We start from the raw sequence: 19,133 nt of genomic DNA on the forward strand, positions 1-19,133 counted from the left end.
ATCTGGAGGTTGGTGAAGTGGAAGGTGAGGCCCAGAGGGGTTCTGTCCTTGTTGTTGTTGTTGAAAGGATGGGGTTCAAGGGTAGAGGTGCAAGAAGTGGAGGAGATGCCATAGCGGGCATCATCAACCATGTGGGAAGGGAAATTACAGTCCTTGAAGAAGAAAGCCGCCTGAGATGTTCTATGGTGGAATTGGTCCTTCAGGGAGCAGAGATGCAGCGGAGGCAGACGAATTGGGAATAAGGGATAGCATTTTTACAGGAGGCAAGATGGGAGGAGGTGCATTCCAGGTAGCTGTGGGAGTCAGTGGGTTAGTAGGAGATGTCTATGTTGAGTTGGTTGCCAGAAATGGAGATGAAGAGGTCCAGGAAGGAGAGGGAAGTGTCCGAGATGGTCCAGGTGAACTTGACGTCGGGTGGAAGATGCTTGTGAAGTTGATGAACTGTTCAACCTCCTCGTGGGAGCATGTGGTGGCGCCCACACAGTCATCAATGTGAAGGTGGGAAATGGTGGCGGTGTAACTGCGAAAGATGGACTGGTCCACAAATCTGACGAAGAAGCAGCATTGCTAGGGTCATGCGGGTGCCATGGCTACCCCTTTATCTGGAGGAAGTAGGAGGATTCAAAGGAGAAATTGTTGAGGGTGAGGACCAGATCAACCAAACGAATGAGAGTGTCAGTGAAAGGGTACTGGTTAGATTGGTGTGAGAGGAAGAAACGGAGGGCTTGAAGGCCTTCGTCATGCCAGGTGAATGTGTACAGGGACTGACCTTCTTCTTCAAAGGCTGCAATTTCCCCTCTCACGAGGCCGATGATGCCCTCCTCTCTGACCTATCACCTTCACCCCCACGTTCATCTACTGACTGCATTCCCAGATACCTTCCCTGTGGCCCACCCTCCCACCCCCATTTATCTCTCAGTCCCCTTGGTCCACCGCCTCATTCCTGATGAAGAGCTTATGCTCGAAACATTGACTTTCCTGCTCCTCCAATGCTGCCTGACTTTCCAGCACCACACTCTTTAACTCTGAGCCACTTTGGAGAGCAGTTAAGAGTTAACATATTGCAATGGGTCTCAAGTCACGTGAGATCCAGACTAGACCTTGGCATTTTTAAGCATTTCTTCTCTAATCACCCCTGGAACTGCTGTAATCAATAAATTTCATGCAAAGCCTCTCGAAAAATCAATGTATCACTTGGATAATTCCTTTTGTATTCTCTTGATACATCTGAGGCTGGATTGTCAGAAAGTTTTACGCTTGATGACTTTAACATAAAGCATTCAATTTTCAGTAATTAATTCCCACTTGGATTCTCTAACAAAGAAACAAATTTACAGCTAAGGTGGCTCTGAGGAGCTGTTGTGGTTCAATGGGCTCATTGATGCCTCAGTACGCAAGTGCACTCTTGAGTCTGACAGGGTGACATAGAAAGGGACAGCATGCATTTATACAACACTTCACATGATGTCAAGATGTTGCAAAGCACAGCTGATAAAGTACCTTTAAGGTGCCATTACTGTTAAGATATAGAAACAAAGCACTGTCATATTGCACACAGATTCCTACAAACCTGCAGTACAAAGTACCTTTCAACCTCACCTCACACCCTACAGTGCTTCACAATAGTATTAATCAGACAAAAATTAACATCAAGTCAATTAGGAGGCGTTAAGACAAGGGACAAATAGCTAGGTTAAAGCTAGTTTTAAGCAGCATCAATACCATAAAGAGGCAATGGGTTGATCGAACATTCAATCTTATTGTGAATCTTATTGTTTCAATTGTGAGGCAGCTACAATCAGTGGAGAAATGATCTTCTCTTGTGAAAAGGATATAGTGGCATTGCAGCAACTTGGTCTTGCTGCTCAGTGCCTCTGCCTCTGGGTCACAGGTCTGGATTCAAGTCCTACCTGGCCCTGAACGTGTGTCCAAACAGGTTGATTAAAATATGCACAATTAGAGGGTTCCCATAGACCCTTTCAAGACTGACTGGTGCCAGACATGTGCCTGAACAAGTTGATTTAGAAGTATCAGCAGAGGCATTGAAGAGGGTGCAAAGAAGATTGGCAAAGATAATCTCAGAAGAGTATGCAAATACATATCAGGAAGAAAATGGATCTCTTCTCTTGAAGAAAGAAGCTGAGGGGTGATTTAATAAGGCTCTGTAAAACAATGAAAGGTTTGATAGAGTCAATGTAGAGAGAGCGTTTCTCATTGTGAGGAAGAGCATAACTAGAAACCTATAATATAAAACAGTCACCAAGAAATCCAACAGGGACTTTCACAGTAGCAGATGCTAGGAATGAGGAACTCACTACCACTGAGAGTGGCTGAAACAAATAGTATAGATCCATCAATGGGAAGCTGAAGAAGCCAATAAATGTTTATGATGTTAGATTTAGCTGAGGAAAGGTGAGAAGACAATTGGGTCAACATGGATTAGATGGAACAAATGGCCAGTTTCCACAGTTAACCTAAGCAATCCTATATAAGGAAGAAAGAGAGGCAGCAGCTGAGGAAAATAAAAACCTTCAGTCCTTGACAGCAACATGTACAGACACCAATGATGGGGTGATGAATGTCAGGGATGCTCAATTGGCCAGAATTGGAGAAATTCTAACAGGGTTGAAGGACTGCAGGTGATGACAGAGATAGTAAGAGAGGAGGAGACAACGATGGAGAAATTTGAATATAATTACTGGAAGCAAGTATTGGTAAACAAATGTTCAATGACAACTGAGGCGAGTTAGGATTTTAGATCAACTGACATTTACAGGAAAAAAAAGTAAGAGGTTTCTAAAGAGTTTTGAAATAATCTAGTCAAAAATGAACAATAGTATTGGTTAAAGAATGCAGCATGTCGATATGCTACTGGGCTGGAGTAGTATCATTAGCTGGTGAAGATAGCTAGCTATCAAGCACTTGATCAGAATGTACAACAGTTGTGAAAGTACTTACATTAGGTTCTTTCTCTCAGGAATAGGTCTATCACTTCTCTCCATGACTGGTGCTTAGTCTAACATACTCCATTACAGTGGGGGCTGTATTAACATGATAGGGGATCTGAGAAGTTGATCAACAATGCCTCTAGGCTATTTAGAGGTTAGAAAATGATTGCAGATGTGCTGAGGTGAGGTGGAAATAGGATATATTATGGGATTGGAAGTATTCAATGGGATAACATGGATGGACTGAATGGTGTTTTCCCATACATGTCCTCAACAAATTCTTCACAATAAATCAGAAAACAAAATTCTACTTGCACTTGGAGCTGGATTCCTGAGAATGTAAACAAGTAAACAATTATAGAATTCACTCGTAATGTGTTGTTGAGGTTTTAAATGTAATCTGGTTTGGCTGTGATCCAATTCACATCACAAGAGTTAAACAGCATGTTCCTCCTACAATTGAATATTATCTCTCAAGCTGACAAACACTAATAGCATTTAACTTGCTGACTTAAGCTTGTAAAGGCTGCTTCCCACTCACAAGCTTCAGTTTATTTGCTCCTTTTAACATAAGAAGTGTTAATGCTTTTAAGCATAAAGTTTTTTCCCCCCAAAACATGACACACTTCAAACTGTGGAGAGTTTTATCAGTAATACTGGTCATGAGTGACAGATGCGCTGTAAATGAGTTCTCTGCCTATTACTACAAGGGTTTCCCTATTTTTATTGAAATAAATGGGTAGAAGTGTATTGTTAAACAGTGGAGATAGGATTGCTACACGACTATTTGATGCTCACAACCCACAGAGGGACATTATCCATTATTCCAAACAGTGTGGGATGTTCACCTTGAGCTCCCGGCTTTGCAAAATGGCTTTGTTTTAAGACCCATATATCTCCTGCACCTTCTCTCCAGATGCTGAATCTTGCTGGCACCTCCTCCACATGCCCCATGGGAGCTTGGGCATGAGGGCAGAAGTGCCCATTTCCCTGCATGCTTCCATTTCTGCTACTCCGAACACTCCAGGAGTGGAAAATCTTTATCTGAATTCCTTCAGACTGGCTAACTGTGAGGACCTTACATTGATTCTGCACAGAACATAGAACAGTATAGTACAGTACAGGCCTTTTGGTCCTCGAGGGTGTGCTGACTTTTTATCCTATTCTAAGATCAAACTAACCTACATATCTTACATTTTACTTTCATCCATGTGCCTAACCAACAGTCGCTTAAATGTCCCTTTGTATCTGACTCTACTGCTACCGCTGGCAGTGCATCCCACACACCCACTACTCTGTGTGTAAAGAACTGACCTCTGATAATCTCCCATAAACCTTCCTCCAATCACCTTAAAATGATGCCCCCTCACGATAGCCATCTCTGCCCTGGGATAAAGTCTCTGACTATCATCTCTATATATGCCACTCATCATCTTGTACACCACAGTCAAGACAATTACAAAGCAAGATAGCAATCTTGAAGAAGAAAGCTCGCTGATAAACCAACCTCCTCCCCAGTCCTGTCAGAAGAATGTTCCCGATGTTGATGAAGTCTAGAACTTGGGGTCACTGTCTAACTATAAGGGGCAAGCCAATCAGGACTGAGATGAGGAAGAATTTCTTCACTCAGAGAATTGTGAACCTGTGGAATTCTCTCCCACATATTCAAGAGGGAACTGGATGTGGCCCTTGCAGCTAAAGAGATCAAAAGGTCTGGAGAGAAAACAGGAACAAGGCAATACAGAAATTTCATGATCAGCTATAATCATATTAAATGGTGGTGCAGACTAAAAGGGCTGAAAGTCCTATTCCTACACTTATTTTCTATAATCTATGAATCTAAACAGTGAGTTACCTCTTGCTGTGACTGGAATTAAGCAGCAATTAAAGCTATTCACTTCTGTATGGGTGCTTGATTAGATTAGATTACTTACAGCGTGGAAACAGGACCTTCGGCCTAACAAGTCCACACCGACCCTCTGAAGAGCAACCCATCCAAACCCATTCCCCTACATTTACCCCTTCACCTAACACTACAGGCAATTTAGCGTGGCCAATTCACCTAACCTGCACATTTTTGGACTGTGGGAGGAAACCGGAGCACCCAGAGGAAACCCACGCAGACATGGGAAGAATGTGCAAACCCCACACAGACAGTTACCTGAGGTGGGAATTGAACCCAGGTCTCTGGTGCTGTGAGGCAGCAGTGCTAACCACTGTCCCACGCGGTTGATAAACTACTTTATTTATTCCTGTCCATCTTGTTTATATGTTTGCTCTCTTAAAGCTGTACCTGAAAAAACGTTTGGAGTTCACTGGAATCCCACACCGCAGCTCACCATGTTGTATGACCTATTTAGTTTAATAGTTAGTATTTACGACCATTGGTTCAGAAAGTACTGACCAGCATATTAATCCATTATAGCAGTTTCAAGTTTTTGTCTTCAGAGGCTATACAAGTGGATACATTCAGGTCACATGTGGAACCATGTCACCGGTATTTAAATGTCATCAGTGACACTAACGCTTCTTGACTCTCCTCTTTAGGTTGCATGTTCAAGACTCTGGTGAGGAATTTGAGCGCATAGTTCACACTGACATTCCAGCCCAGTATTGAGGGAAAACTATGTTGAATAAGATGTTAAACTCTGAAAATATTGATGCTGCATTAAATACTGCCCAATACGACAAGGTCTTCTGGACTTGGGTGGGAAACAGCGTTGTATCTTGAAGGAGCTGGACCTATCAGCGAGGTTTCCTTTGTAATCTGAATGGCAAAGTCAATCATACCAAAGTAATTTGTATCTAACTTAATAAACTAGATCTTGTTTAGGACAAGCACATCTTCTCATTAGACTAACTAACTAATAATCTATCTCAAACAAAACCTTTTTTTGTAGATACCGGCCTAAAAGGACAATGTTAGGAGCAAATCTACCATATGGTGACTAATAGTTCAGATAGTTTATACAATATAGTGGGAAGCAGTGTGTATTCCCTTAAGCTCAGAAGAATTTTTTAGTCACAGCTGTAAGAAAGCTATTATTATAGACTATCCGTGGCTGGAAGATCTGAAATTTCAGAAATCAAAAGGACATCAACTCGTGGAAAAACTTAACAAGGCAGAATTTACATTCAAGGGGAAAAGATTTAGTTTCAGAGATTGACTGAATAGAACACAAGATATGACAACCTGAAGAAAATGATTCCTAAGATACTATATTGCTTTGAAACTAATCAATAAATCAGGTCCTAATACACTCTTATATTCAATTGAAACCATATTAATGACATTATAGCTTGCCAAACAGAAAATAAAGCACATATACCTTTTATGAAGTGCCACAAGTTTTTGGCAGTTTATTTTTAGAGCAAATATATTCTTGAAAGAGCAACCACAGAAGGTTTCAATATCCAGGGGAATTTAGAGATCATTCATTCAGTGATCTCTACATATTTGTGCATAAATATGGCGATGAAGCTTTGAAGTCAAAATTCATAAAAGATAGAATTGTTGTTGGAATTTTTGTTGAGGCTTTGGCAGATTTATGGCAGTCCAAGGAAGACTAACTTTGGAGAAAGCCATTCAGACAGTAAGTGAAGCAAATGTCTAGAAGCAACAATACTAAGAGGAGAGAATCATAATTATCACAGTGGATGAGTAGAACCCATTCAGTCCTAAAAGTACAAAAGCCTGAGAGACACAGATAATAAATCAGTACAGAGAATATGCCAGGGAGCAAATCCTAAGAATTAGTATCAGCACTGTGGAGAAATGTTATTAAGAAGGCATGCTTCATCTGTAAAACAAGAGACCACCTTTACAAGAAGTGTCAATATAGGATCGTAAGATGTGGGAGCAGATGTAGGCCATTTGGCCCACTAAATTCATTCTGCCATTCAATAAGATCATGGATGATCTGATAATCATCAACTCCACTTTCCTGCCTTTTCAGCAAAACCTTTAAATCCAGTATCAATTGAAAATCTGCCTAGTTCATTTTTGAATACATTTGATAATGCAGACCTGACATCCCTCTGCAATAAAGAATTCCATAGACTCATTATGGTCTGAGAGAAGAAATTCGTCTTCATCTGAGAGGAGTGACCTCTTATTCTGAGATTATGCCCTCTGCTTCTAGACTCATCCACAAAGACCAACAGCCTTTCTGCATCTACCCTGTCGATCCTTGAAAACAACTTCAAGGTTTTGATAAAAACTACTTACATTCTTCTAAATTTCAATGAATAAGCACAACCTACTCAATAACACCTCATGAGGCAATCATTCTATATCTGGGATTAACCTAGAGATTCTCTGGACTCCCCCCAATTGAGGGTTTTTTAAATAATTTGTTGCTGGCTATGACCAATCCTTTGATTTATCATTAATCTTTTTCCATATGGCATATTTTTTTCTTTCAAACCGTGTTGAACTTCTCTGGTTAACCATTTCTGCAGTAGGATCACTGGACCCGAAACATTAACACTGATATCTCTTCACAAATGCTGTCAGACGAGCTGAGACTTTTCCAGTAATTCCTGATTTTGTTTATGATTCCCTGTGAAAGGAAACCAGAATGAACAACTGAACGCAGGGAGAATGTGAAAACTCCACACAGTCAGTCATCCAAGAATGGGATCGAACCTGAGTCCCTGACGCTGTGAGGCAGCAGTGCTAACCACTGAGCACTGTGCCTCACAGTGTCTTCGTCCTGTTTTTATTTCTTACCCAAATGGATTTTCATCACCCAAAGAGATGCCCCAAAAAATGAAACCCATTCCTTTCACACCAATCTTTTATCTATATACTTAACTCTTTTAGTTAGTTTAGCCTATGTCTGTTGCCGACGTCTCGGGTAATGATACTGAGAATAGCATTTTGGGAGTTCTGCATTTTAGTTTAGCTCCTATCTATTCAAATCTTTCAACAGAACCTCCTTTCCACTCTTATCTGAAGTTGCTCATCCTACAAACACTTACTACAGGTATGATCACGGTAGATCACCTTGGTGTCCAACAGCTCCTACATGCTGCAGCTGCAACGCATCTGACTTGCCTTCTCTGTTGTATTTAATTAAATTATTGATTAAAATCTGTCATATAACCCCATTCTTTCCACTTTCTTGTATAATTTCCCTTGTTAAATGCACTAGTATCAACCCTATATGTAAGAAGCTGTTTTTAAAAAGAGAAAAGAGAGAGAATAAAATGAGTGGAGAGCTGAACACAAATGTAGAGTTTATTTTCACTTTGAAGACTACAATACTCACCAGCTGCTTTGTTGAGGCAAAAGTCAACCAAATAGCACTCTGCTTCCTCCGTTGAACTCCCTGAGATACTTAAGCCCTGCAATCTTCACCTGAGTGCTTCGTCATACTGGGTTGAATACTTATCTACATTCTGAACAGAAACTTGCCATCTATTCAGTAAATGAGGTTACAAATTCAGCCCGTCCTTAATTACTCCCAATGCACCCCTTGAAAATAATCCTGCTCAACAGCTGCCAACTACAGAATTTAAAAACTGTTCATTACTCTTTAAGTAAATTATAAATTACAATTTAAATTAGCTTTTCACAAATTGCCCCAATAAATGCAACACATGCTCACTTCAACACTGATCTGGAGTTGAACAGTGGGAAGTGAAATAAGTATACACAAAAAGCTATTCCCGCTACAGGAGAAGACAAGACACAGGAAACAGCAAATTTAAGCGAAGGCTTTTGGTAGAAAGGTATTTATGTCAATGGATATCCCAATAATTTGAAGGTGAATACAGAGACAAGTGACACTGTATTATCAGATATCATACTATGGGCAAAGAAATTGTTTAGAGCCATTAACAGTGAAATTACATGGTCAATGTGTGCCGTGATGTGGAGGTGCTTTTGTTGCACTGGAGTGGACAAAGTCAGAAGTCACATGACATCAGGTTACAGTCCAACAGGTTTATTTGAAATTACAAGCTTTCAGAGCATCAGGTGAAGCGACTTCTCACTCTTCACTATGAACCTCAACCTTTTTCAAATGGATGCTGGAGTTCAACTTGTTACAATGGACAGAGAACTGACAGGGAAGCAGCTAGTCAGGCCACAACTGTTTAAGAAACAGCTAGTGTTGGAACCATAGGTCAAGAACATTGTTGAGCAACTAGCTGTTGGGCAGCCAGTGAAAAAAGAACTGGTAAACAATGTCATTTGGCTTCCTGTAAGCAAAAATGGACACAGAATCTATTGAACTTATCTATTTCATGTAAGAGAATTGTTACACATTATCAGATTAAAATCTGCACTACACAAGATTGGAAGAAATGCTTTGTCATTTCTATTAAAGAGAGTCCTGACAGCAGGCATCAGAGCAGTTTGCAAGGAGATACAAATAAAGGGAAAGATAATGAGCTGTATAACACACTGTATAACCCATAATGATGAATTTTCCACTGAAGTTATTCAAATTGCAACATGGCCTCATGAACAAATCTGAAAATGTGTTGCTGGTCAAAGCACAGCAGGCCAGGCAGCATCTCAGGAATAGAGAATTCGACGTTTCGAGCATAAGCCCTTCATCAGGAATGAGAGAGAGTAGCCAAGCAGGCTAAGATAAAAGGTAGGGAGGAGGGACTTGGGGGAGGGGCGATGGAGGTGGGATAGGTGGAAGGAGGTCAAGGTGAGGGTGATAGGCCGGAGTGGGGTGGGGACGGAGAGGTCAGGAAGAAGATTGCAGGTTAGGAGGGCGGTGCTGAGTTGAGGGAACCGACTGAGACAAGGTGGGGGGAGGGGAAGTGAGGAAACTGGAGAAATCTGAATTCATACCTTGTGGTTGGAGGGTTCCCAGGCGGAAGATAAGGCGCTCCTCCTCCAGCCGTCGTGTTGTTATGTTCTGCCGGTGGAGGAGTCCAAGGACCTGCATGTCCTCGGTGGAGTGGGAGGGAGAGTTAAAGTGTTGAGCCACGGGGTGGTTGGGTTGGTTGGTCCGGGCGTCCCTGAGGTGTTCTCTGAAGCGTTCCTCAAGTAAGCGGCCTGTCTCACCAATATAGAGGAGGCCACATCGGGTGCAGCGGATGCAATAGATGATGTGTGTGGAGGTACAGGTGAACTTGTGGCGGATATGGAAGGATCCCTTGGGGCCTTGGAGGGAAGTGAGTGTGGAGGTGTGGGCACAAGTTTTACATTTCCTGCGGTTGCAGGGGAAGGTGCTGGGGGTGGAGGTTGGGTTGGTGGGGGGGTGTGGATCTGACGAGGGAGTCACGAAGGGAGTGGTCCTTGCGGAACGCTGATAGGGGAGGGGAGGGAAATATATCCTTGGTGGTGGGGTCCATTTGGAGGTGGCGGAAATGACGGCGGATGATACGTTGTATGCGGAGGTTGGTGGGGTGGTAGGTGAGAACCAGTGGGGCTCTGTCTTGGTGGCTGTTGGAGGAGCGGGGCTCAAGGGCGGAGGAGCGGGAAGTGGAGGAGATGCGGTGGAGGGCATCGTCGATCACGTCTGGGGGGAATCTGCGGTCCTTGAAGAAGGAGGCCATCTGGGCTGTGCGGTGTTGGAACTGGTCCTCCTGGGAGCAGATGCGGCGGAGACGAAGGAATTGGGAATATGGGATGGCGTTTTTGCAGGGGGCAGGGTGGGAGGAGGTGTAGTCCAGGTAGCTGTGGGAGTCAGTTGGTTTATAATAGATGTCTGTGTTGAGTCGGTCGCCCGAGATAGAGATGGAAAGGTCTAGGAAGGGGAGGGAGGAGTCTGAGACAGTCCAGGTGAATTTCAGGTTGGGATGGAAGGTGTTAGTAAAGTTGATGAACTGTTCAACCTCCTCGTGGGAGCACGAGGCAGCGCCGATACAGTCATCGATGTAGCGGAGGAAAAGGTGGGGGGTGGTGCCAGTGTAGTTGCGGAAGATGGACTGTTCCACATATCCTACGAAGAGGCAGGCATAGCTGGGGCCCATGCGGGTGCCCATGGCAACTCCTTTAGTTTGGAGGAAGTGGGAGGATTGAAAAGAGAAGTTATTCAGGGTGAGGACCAGATCAGTCAGTCGATAGGATATGTGGAACAGTCCATCTTCCGCAACTACACTGGCACCACCCCCCACCTTTTCCTCCGCTACATCGATGAAAGTATCGGCGCTGCCTCGTGCTCCCACGAGGAGGTTGAACAGTTCATCAACTTTACTAACACCTTCCATCCCGACCTGAAATTCACCTGGACTGTCTCAGACTCCTCCCTCCCCTTCCTAGACCTTTCCATCTCTATCTCGGGCGACCGACTCAACACAGACATCTATTATAAACCAACTGACTCCCACAGCTACCTGGACTACATCTCCTCCCACCCTGCCCCCTGCAAAAACGCCATCCCATATTCCCAATTCCTTTGTCTCCGCCGCATCTGCTCCCAGGAGGACCAGTTCCAACACCGCACAGCCCAGATGGCCTCCTTCTTCAAGGACCACAGATTCCCCCCAGACGTGATCGACGATGCCCTCCACCGCATCTCCTCCACTTCCCGCTCCTCCGCCCTTGACCCCCGCTCCTCCAACCGCCACCAAGACAGAACCCCACTGGTTCTCACCTACCACCCCACCAACCTCCGCATACAACGTATCATCCGCCGTCATTTCCGCCACCTCCAAACGGACCCCACCACCAAGGATATATTTCCCTCCCCTCCCCTATCAGCGTTCCGCAAGGACCACTCCCTTCGTGACTCCCTCGTCAGATCCACACCCCCCCACCAACCCAACCTCCACCCCCGGCACCTTCCCCTGCAACTGCAGGAAATGTAAAACTTGTGCCCACACCTCCACACTCACTTCCCTCCAAGGCCCCAAGGGATCCTTCCATATCCGCCACAAGTTCACCTGTACCTCCACACACATCATCTATTGCATCCGTTGCACCCGATGTGGCCTCCTCTATATTGGTGAGACAGGCTGCTTACTTGCGGAATGCTTCAGAGAACACCTCAGGGACGCCCAGACCAACCAACCCAACCACCCCGTGGCTCAACACTTTAACTCTCCCTCCCACTCCACCGAGGACATGCAGGTCCTTGGACTCCTCCATCGGCAGAACATAACAACACGACGGCTGGAGGAGGAGCGCCTCATCTTCCGCCTGGGAACCCTCCAACCACAAGGTATGAATTCAGATTTCTCCAGTTTCCTCATTTCCCCTCCCCCCACCTTGTCTCAGTCGGTTCCCTCAACTCAGCACCGCCCTCCTAACCTGCAATCTTCTTCCTGACCTCTCCGCCCCCACCCCACTCCGGCCTATCACCCTCACCTTGACCTCCTTCCACCTATCCCACCTCCATCGCCCCTCCCCCAAGTCCCTCCTCCCTACCTTTTATCTTAGCCTGCTTGGCTACTCTCTCTCATTCCTGATGAAGGGCTTATGCTCGAAACGTCGAATTCTCTATTCCTGAGATGCTGCCTGGCCTGCCGTGCTTTGACCAGCAACACATTTTCAGCTGTGATCTCCAGCATCTGCAGACCTCATTTTTTACTCATGAACAAATTCTCATGATAGACTCAAACATGATGTCAGATATTAAGAAGGAGCCAGTTCAAATGGAATATCACATTTCCTGATCGTCAGAGGAAGAATCATCATATCAGTGAAAGATATCCTGTATGTAAGCAGCAATCCTTGATTAACATGACTGAGGATGTTAAATATTGATTTCATCAATATTACAAACACTGAGGTTAATTCAAGGCATGCAATCTGATCACCAAGAAGATCAGAACCTACTCATTTCAGCTTAAAGTTACTGGGGGAGACTGGGGTGAGGCATTTGATCACACACATTGAAGATAAGTTACATGATACTTCATGGAAAGCACCAGACTCTGGTAACCAGAGTTCACAGATTCAGGACAGAATCAAAATAGAATTGTTTGTTTCTGAAATTCAGGATTCTTCTTCAAGGAAATGCCTGCTTCATGAGGGTAAGTGCTTTCAATCAGGAAAATACAGGAGATTAAACGACTTTGAGATGATACAATGGAGTAGTTGCTTGTTTCAGCAAGAAAGATTTCCTCTTTCAAAAGTTAAAAGATCCTTTGTTTTAAAGAGACTTGTGGATCTCAGACAGTCAAGAACAGGATTAAGGTCGACAGTCTGAAAGCCAAAGACTTTCCAATTTTTCGAGTACAAAGTCAATACTTTCTGATGAAGTACTGAATTGACTAGACTGACTAAATTCATAACGAAAGAGAGTGGGGGGAGGGTAATGGAAAAGTGGTAAAAATAATTCTATACAGGAACGTGTAATTGGTAATAGCATTAAAAAGGTTTGGGGAGAAGCTAAAGAATGTGTTAAGTTCTAAAATGATTAATGTCAAGGAGTGCATGAAGCATCGCTCAATACGATGATTTTGTATGGATTTGGTCAGAATCACAGCACTGGATCTTGAAGGAGTTGGACCCAGTATTTAGGTTTCCTTCATAATGTTAGCAGGAGAAAGTGAGGACTGCAGATGTTGGAGAGTCAGAATCGAAAAGTGTGACACTGGAAAAGCAGAGCAGGTCAGGCGGCATCTGAAGAACATTTCGGGCATTTAGTTTATTTATTATCACATAAAGCATATTCGTTGACTAACTTAACATTAGATAAATTTGCCTAACTGTAAAATATATGGATATAATAAATTTAATATCATGCGACTCTGCTTAACCTGACTTGACAAAGAAATAAATCATGGGATTTCACAGAATTACACTGTGAGAACTTCCAAACCTCAAATTCTCCCAAATCATTGAACCCTTATCAGAAGGTTCTGGGATTATCAATGAAGAATGGCTTGAAAATTTTACTAATGGGTGAAATGAGAAACAAAGTAATTCAGTTTGTCGTTTACACCAGTTCTTTTATGATTTATTGTGTTTTATGAGGAAGCAATTACATTTGACTAGTTCTAATCTTTGTGTACAGTTAACTCTGTTTGAGACTGTATGATCCTTTAGAATTTATAATACTCAAGGCTACATAATAACAAAATGTATAAGAATATCTCATTACCTCACCTTTTATGTAATGTTTATTTACTTTTTATAGACTCTATTTCACTTCAGTATTACTTACATTTAAACTTTTGTTTTTATAGCGTTAAGGTTACAAACAACTTTTCCACTATTAAAAAAAGTTTTCAATATGTAGAAACTCATTTCAGACACTGCACATCAGCTGGCCTCTTGATAAACAAACATTCCCTGATAAAGGCTTTTGATTGAATGAGGGTATCTTACCACTTAAACAATGAGCTCAGAGTACCAATCAGGAGGACATGGTCACATATGACCCAATCCTGAATCAAATAGGTAAAGACAATATCATGATATATTTCCCTATCTCGTTGGCAAGCCATTATAAATCAATGAAATAACATGTAAAGCTAAAATGAGTGGAGATGACCTCAACAGTGAGTGGTGTCTTAAAACCAAAAGGTATTCTGGTGGTATAGTGGTAGTGATCCTACCTCTGAATGAGGACATCTGGGTTCAAGTCCCATTTACTGAAGAAATGTTTACTACCATCTCTGAGCAGGTCATTTCGGGAAATATTTAGGGGCCCTCTTGTGGCATCATGGTTGCGTTCCTCCCTCTGGACCTGGAGGCCTGGGTTCATGTTCCGCCTGCTCCAGAGGTCAGTAATAACATCTCTGAACAGGTTGGTTAGAAAATATCTATATATGTGAAAATTTTGGGTCTCCTGTGGTTTGTTGGTATTGTCCCGATCTCTGAGCCAGGAGGTCTGGGTTCAAGTCTACATGCTCCAAGGACATATAATAACATTACTGAACAGGTTGATTAGAAAAATATCTAAAAGACCAATCAGTATATAGAGTTGATTGTCAGTCTTGGATCGGGTGGGTCGTGTATGCCCAATTTCTGATTGGCCATCTACTGACATCACTCTCCATTAACTACTAATTGACACAATTATGATTGGAAGTTCAGATTCACCTTTTGGATAATTGAATGATTATCCATGCTAAGCTCTCACACATCCTTCCAGCTTCTTATTTTCAGTTCATACATCTTCACACTACACACAAGATACCGACCAACAACATAAAAGGTATTTGCTTGTCAAAGATAGTGTGGTTCTGCTCGCCGAGCTGGAAGTTTTTGCTGCAAACGTTTCGTTCCCTGGCTAGGGAACATCATCAGTGCGGTGGGAGCCTCGTGTGAAGCGCTGCTTTGATGTTTCTTCCGGTATTTATATTGGTTTGTTCTTGCCGCTTCCGGGTGTCAGTTTCAGCTGCAGTGATTTGTATCTGGGGTCCAGGTCGATGTGTCTGTTGATGGATGTTCTTGCCGTTTCCGGGTGTCAGTTTCAGCTGTAGTGGTTTGTATATGGTGTCCAGGTCAATGTGTCTATTGATGGAGTTTGGGGATGAATGCCATGTTTCTAGGAATTCTCTGGCTGTTCTCTGTCTGGCTTGTCCTATGATAGTGGTGTTTTCCCAGTCAAATTCATGTTGCTGGTTGTCTGAGTGTATGGCTACTAGAGATAGCTGGTCGTGTCGTTTTGTGGCTAGCTGATGTTCGTGGATGCGGATCCACGAACATCAGCTAGCCACAAAACGACACGACCAGCTATCTCTAGTAGCCATACACTCAGACAACCAGCAACATGAATTTGACTGGGAAAACACCACTATCATAGGACAAGCCAGACAGAGAACAGCCAGAGAATTCCTAGAAGCATGGCATTCATCCCCAAACTCCATCAATAGACACATTGACCTGGACACCATATACAAACCACTACAGCTGAAACTGACACCCGGAAACGGCAAGAACATCCATCAACAGACACATCGACCTGGACCCCAGATACAAATCACTGCAGCTGAAACTGACACCCGGAAGCGGCAAGAACAAACCAATATAAATACCGGAAGAAACATCAAAGCAGCGCTTCACACGAGGCTCCCACCGCACTGATGATATTCCCTAGCCAGGGAACGAAACGTTTGCAGCAAAAACTTCCAGCTCGGCGAGCAGAACCACAACAACGGATACCCAAGCTACAAATCTTCAATCAGATTTTGTCAAAGATAGTATAACAGAAACTTAAGAGGATTGGTTAACTCAATTGGTTGGCTAGCTGGTTTGCGATGCAGAGTAACTGCAAAGGCACAAGTTTCCTACACTGGCTAAGGTTATTATGAAACATGCTTCTTCTTAAACTTGCCCCTCACCTGAGGCATGGTGATCCTTAGGTTAAGCTCACCATCAGTCATCTGTCTCGAGTGAGAGAGAGTAATGGTCCTCTGGGACTCCGGTGCCTCTACCTTGAATGTAAGCATGGTCATTCTCTCAGGAAGTGCTTGTGACTGCATGCCCATGTCAATGCAATAACACACTAACATTGGGTAGGAAGGTCTTGCATTTCAATGGAACAAATGATGACTTTACAAATCCCACAGCTCAGAGATGTTGAATTATATTCAGAACAGCTACAAACACATCTAATCATGAAACTCTGTAAAGCATTGAGTTGCAGTTCAATAGAAAAGGAGTTCAAACTGACAGTCCATACGAGCCATTGAATGCTCTCGTAATCGTCCCTTCTGCACTCACAGCAGGAAGCAAATTCAGAAAGATCTCATTTTCTTGATCTTTGCAGCAAACACTGAGCCTGAATATGTGTAACATTTGCAGGAGGTGACCAAGGGAAACCTTTCTGGATTTGCTTTTAACATCAGAACTGGAGCAAATATCCTCAGCAACATTTCTGTAATCTGTGAACTGTAGACAATTTTGAATGATTAAAATGTAATTGCTTCTCATTCAACTTAGAAACTAATGTCCTGTCTAATTTAATCACTGCACAGCAATGTGTAATAATCATAGACAACTTCGTACCTGGCTACTGCCTACTTCTGTCGCTAACGTCTTTGTTTCAGCATTACCCTTTGCCCTCACATCTAGCACACATTCGATCAGAACAAATCAATGTCTACAAACTCATTAACAGCTCAACATTTTAACCAGAGCATAGAAAGGGCAATGGCACACAAAGGGTTGGGGGATGGGGCGGGCAGTATTTAACACCCTCCTGGGAGCAGTCTGGGAAATGAGCAGATTGAATAAGGGTAAGAGAGTGTGGGATGGAGGGTCCCAATCTGACCCCCTTTAGATCCAGGATGGAAACTGTCCAAGTTGACTTTCCTGCTCCGTAGGCCAACTGGGATCCTTAAAAAGTCAATTTTATCAATGTGGAGTGATGGGGTGGAAATTGTAGACCATATGGTGGAGCCATGCAGTAAAAGCTGGTGACCTCATTCTAGACTCTGGATGGAGGATGGAAAGGCAGTTCCCAACACACTTTGGTTCACATTGACCAAGGAAAGGCCTGCTGTTGGCCATAGGCAAAGAGTGCCGCCCTCAAATGCCAGGAGAGGCAGGAGAATGTCCTGAATGGTTAGTTCAGTGCCTCAGTTGGGTTATGGGTGCTCAGGCCATTTCAACTTCACTGCTATTGGCTAGGGCTCAAGTTACACAGTTGTAGTGCCACTACCTCTGGGCTAGGTGGTTCAGGTTCAAGTCCAAAGCAAGTCTGGATGAGTTGATTAAAGCAATATCCTTGATACTGACCAAATGGCCTGACAGCAGGAAGACAATGGACATAACATCTCATTGTCTTTCCTCACCAGTTAGAGGTGCCAATGCCTTCTCTTTAGTCTTATCTGTTTTTCTCACCACAGATGCTTCAAAGTTTGTTGTGAAAGTGCTTTGGCATATCTTGCTACATGACTGAGCACAATATAAATGATGGAGAAAGTGAGGACTGCAGAATCTGGAGATCAGAGCTGAGAGTGGGGTGCTGGAGGTCAGGCAGCATCTGAGGAACAGGAGAATCAACATTTCGGGCAAAAGTCCTTTTGCCCAAAACATCAATTCTCCTGTGCTTGGATGCTACCTGACTTGCTGTGCTTTTCCACACTACACTTGACAAAATAAACTTTCTTGGATCAAAGTCTCAACCAGATGATTCTGTAGCACTCCCTCACAATGAAGGAGCAAACTCCCAACAAACAACATTCCAATTACAGGGTCTGTGAACACAAGAGTCATAGAGATGTACAGAAAGTAAGCAGACCCTTCGATCCAACTCGTCCCTGCCGACTATATATCCTAATCGAGTCCCATTTGCCAGCACTTGGCCCATATCCCTCTAAACCCTTCCTACTCATATACCCATCCAGTTGCCTTTTAATTGTATCAGCCTCCACAACTTCGTCTGGCAATTCATTCCATACACGCACCAACCTGTGTGTGAAAATGTTGCCCCTTAGATCCCTTTTATATCTTTCCCCTCTCACCTTAAACCCATGCCATCTCATTCTGGAATCTCCCACCCCAGGGAAAACACCTTGCTTTTTACACTATCCATGCCCCTCATGATTTTATAAATCTCTGTAAGGTCACCCCTCAGCCTGTGATGCTCCAGGGAAAACAGCCCCAGCCTGTTCAGCCTCTCCCTAGAACTCAAATCCTCCAACCTTGACAACATTCTCATAAATCTCTTCTGAACCCTTTCAAGTTTCACAACATCCTTCTGATAGGAAGAGAACCAGAGTTGCATGCAATATTCCAAAAGTGGCCTAACCAATGTACTGAACAACTGCAACACGACCTCCCCACCTCCTATATTCAATGCTCTGACCAATAAAGGAAAGCATATCAAACACATTCTTCACTATCCTATCTAACTGCAACTCTACTTTTAAGCAGTTATGAACCTCTTTGTTCAGCAACACTTGCATTAAGTGTATAAATCCTGCCCTGATTTGCCTTACCAAAATGCAGCACCTCACATTTATCTAAGTTAAACTCCATCTGCCACCCCTCCGCCCATTGGCTCATCTATATATAGATTTCCTGCAATGTGGAAACAGACCCTTCAGCCCAACAACTCCACACTGACCCTCCGAAAAGTAACCCACCCAGACCCATTCCCCTACCTTATTACTTTCCATTTACCCCTAACTAACCTGCATATCCCTGAACACTATGGGAAATTTAGCATGGCCAATTCACCTAAACTGCACATCTTTGAATTGTGGGAGGAAACCCACACAGACACGGGGAGAACGTGCAAACTCCACACAGACAGTCACCCGAGGCTTGAATCGAGCGCAGGTCCCTGGCACTGTGAGGCAGCAGTGCTAACC

The sequence above is a fragment of the Hemiscyllium ocellatum genome, chromosome 32 (assembly GCF_020745735.1).
Source record: "Hemiscyllium ocellatum isolate sHemOce1 chromosome 32, sHemOce1.pat.X.cur, whole genome shotgun sequence".
NCBI classification, from domain to species: Eukaryota; Metazoa; Chordata; class Chondrichthyes; order Orectolobiformes; family Hemiscylliidae; genus Hemiscyllium; species Hemiscyllium ocellatum.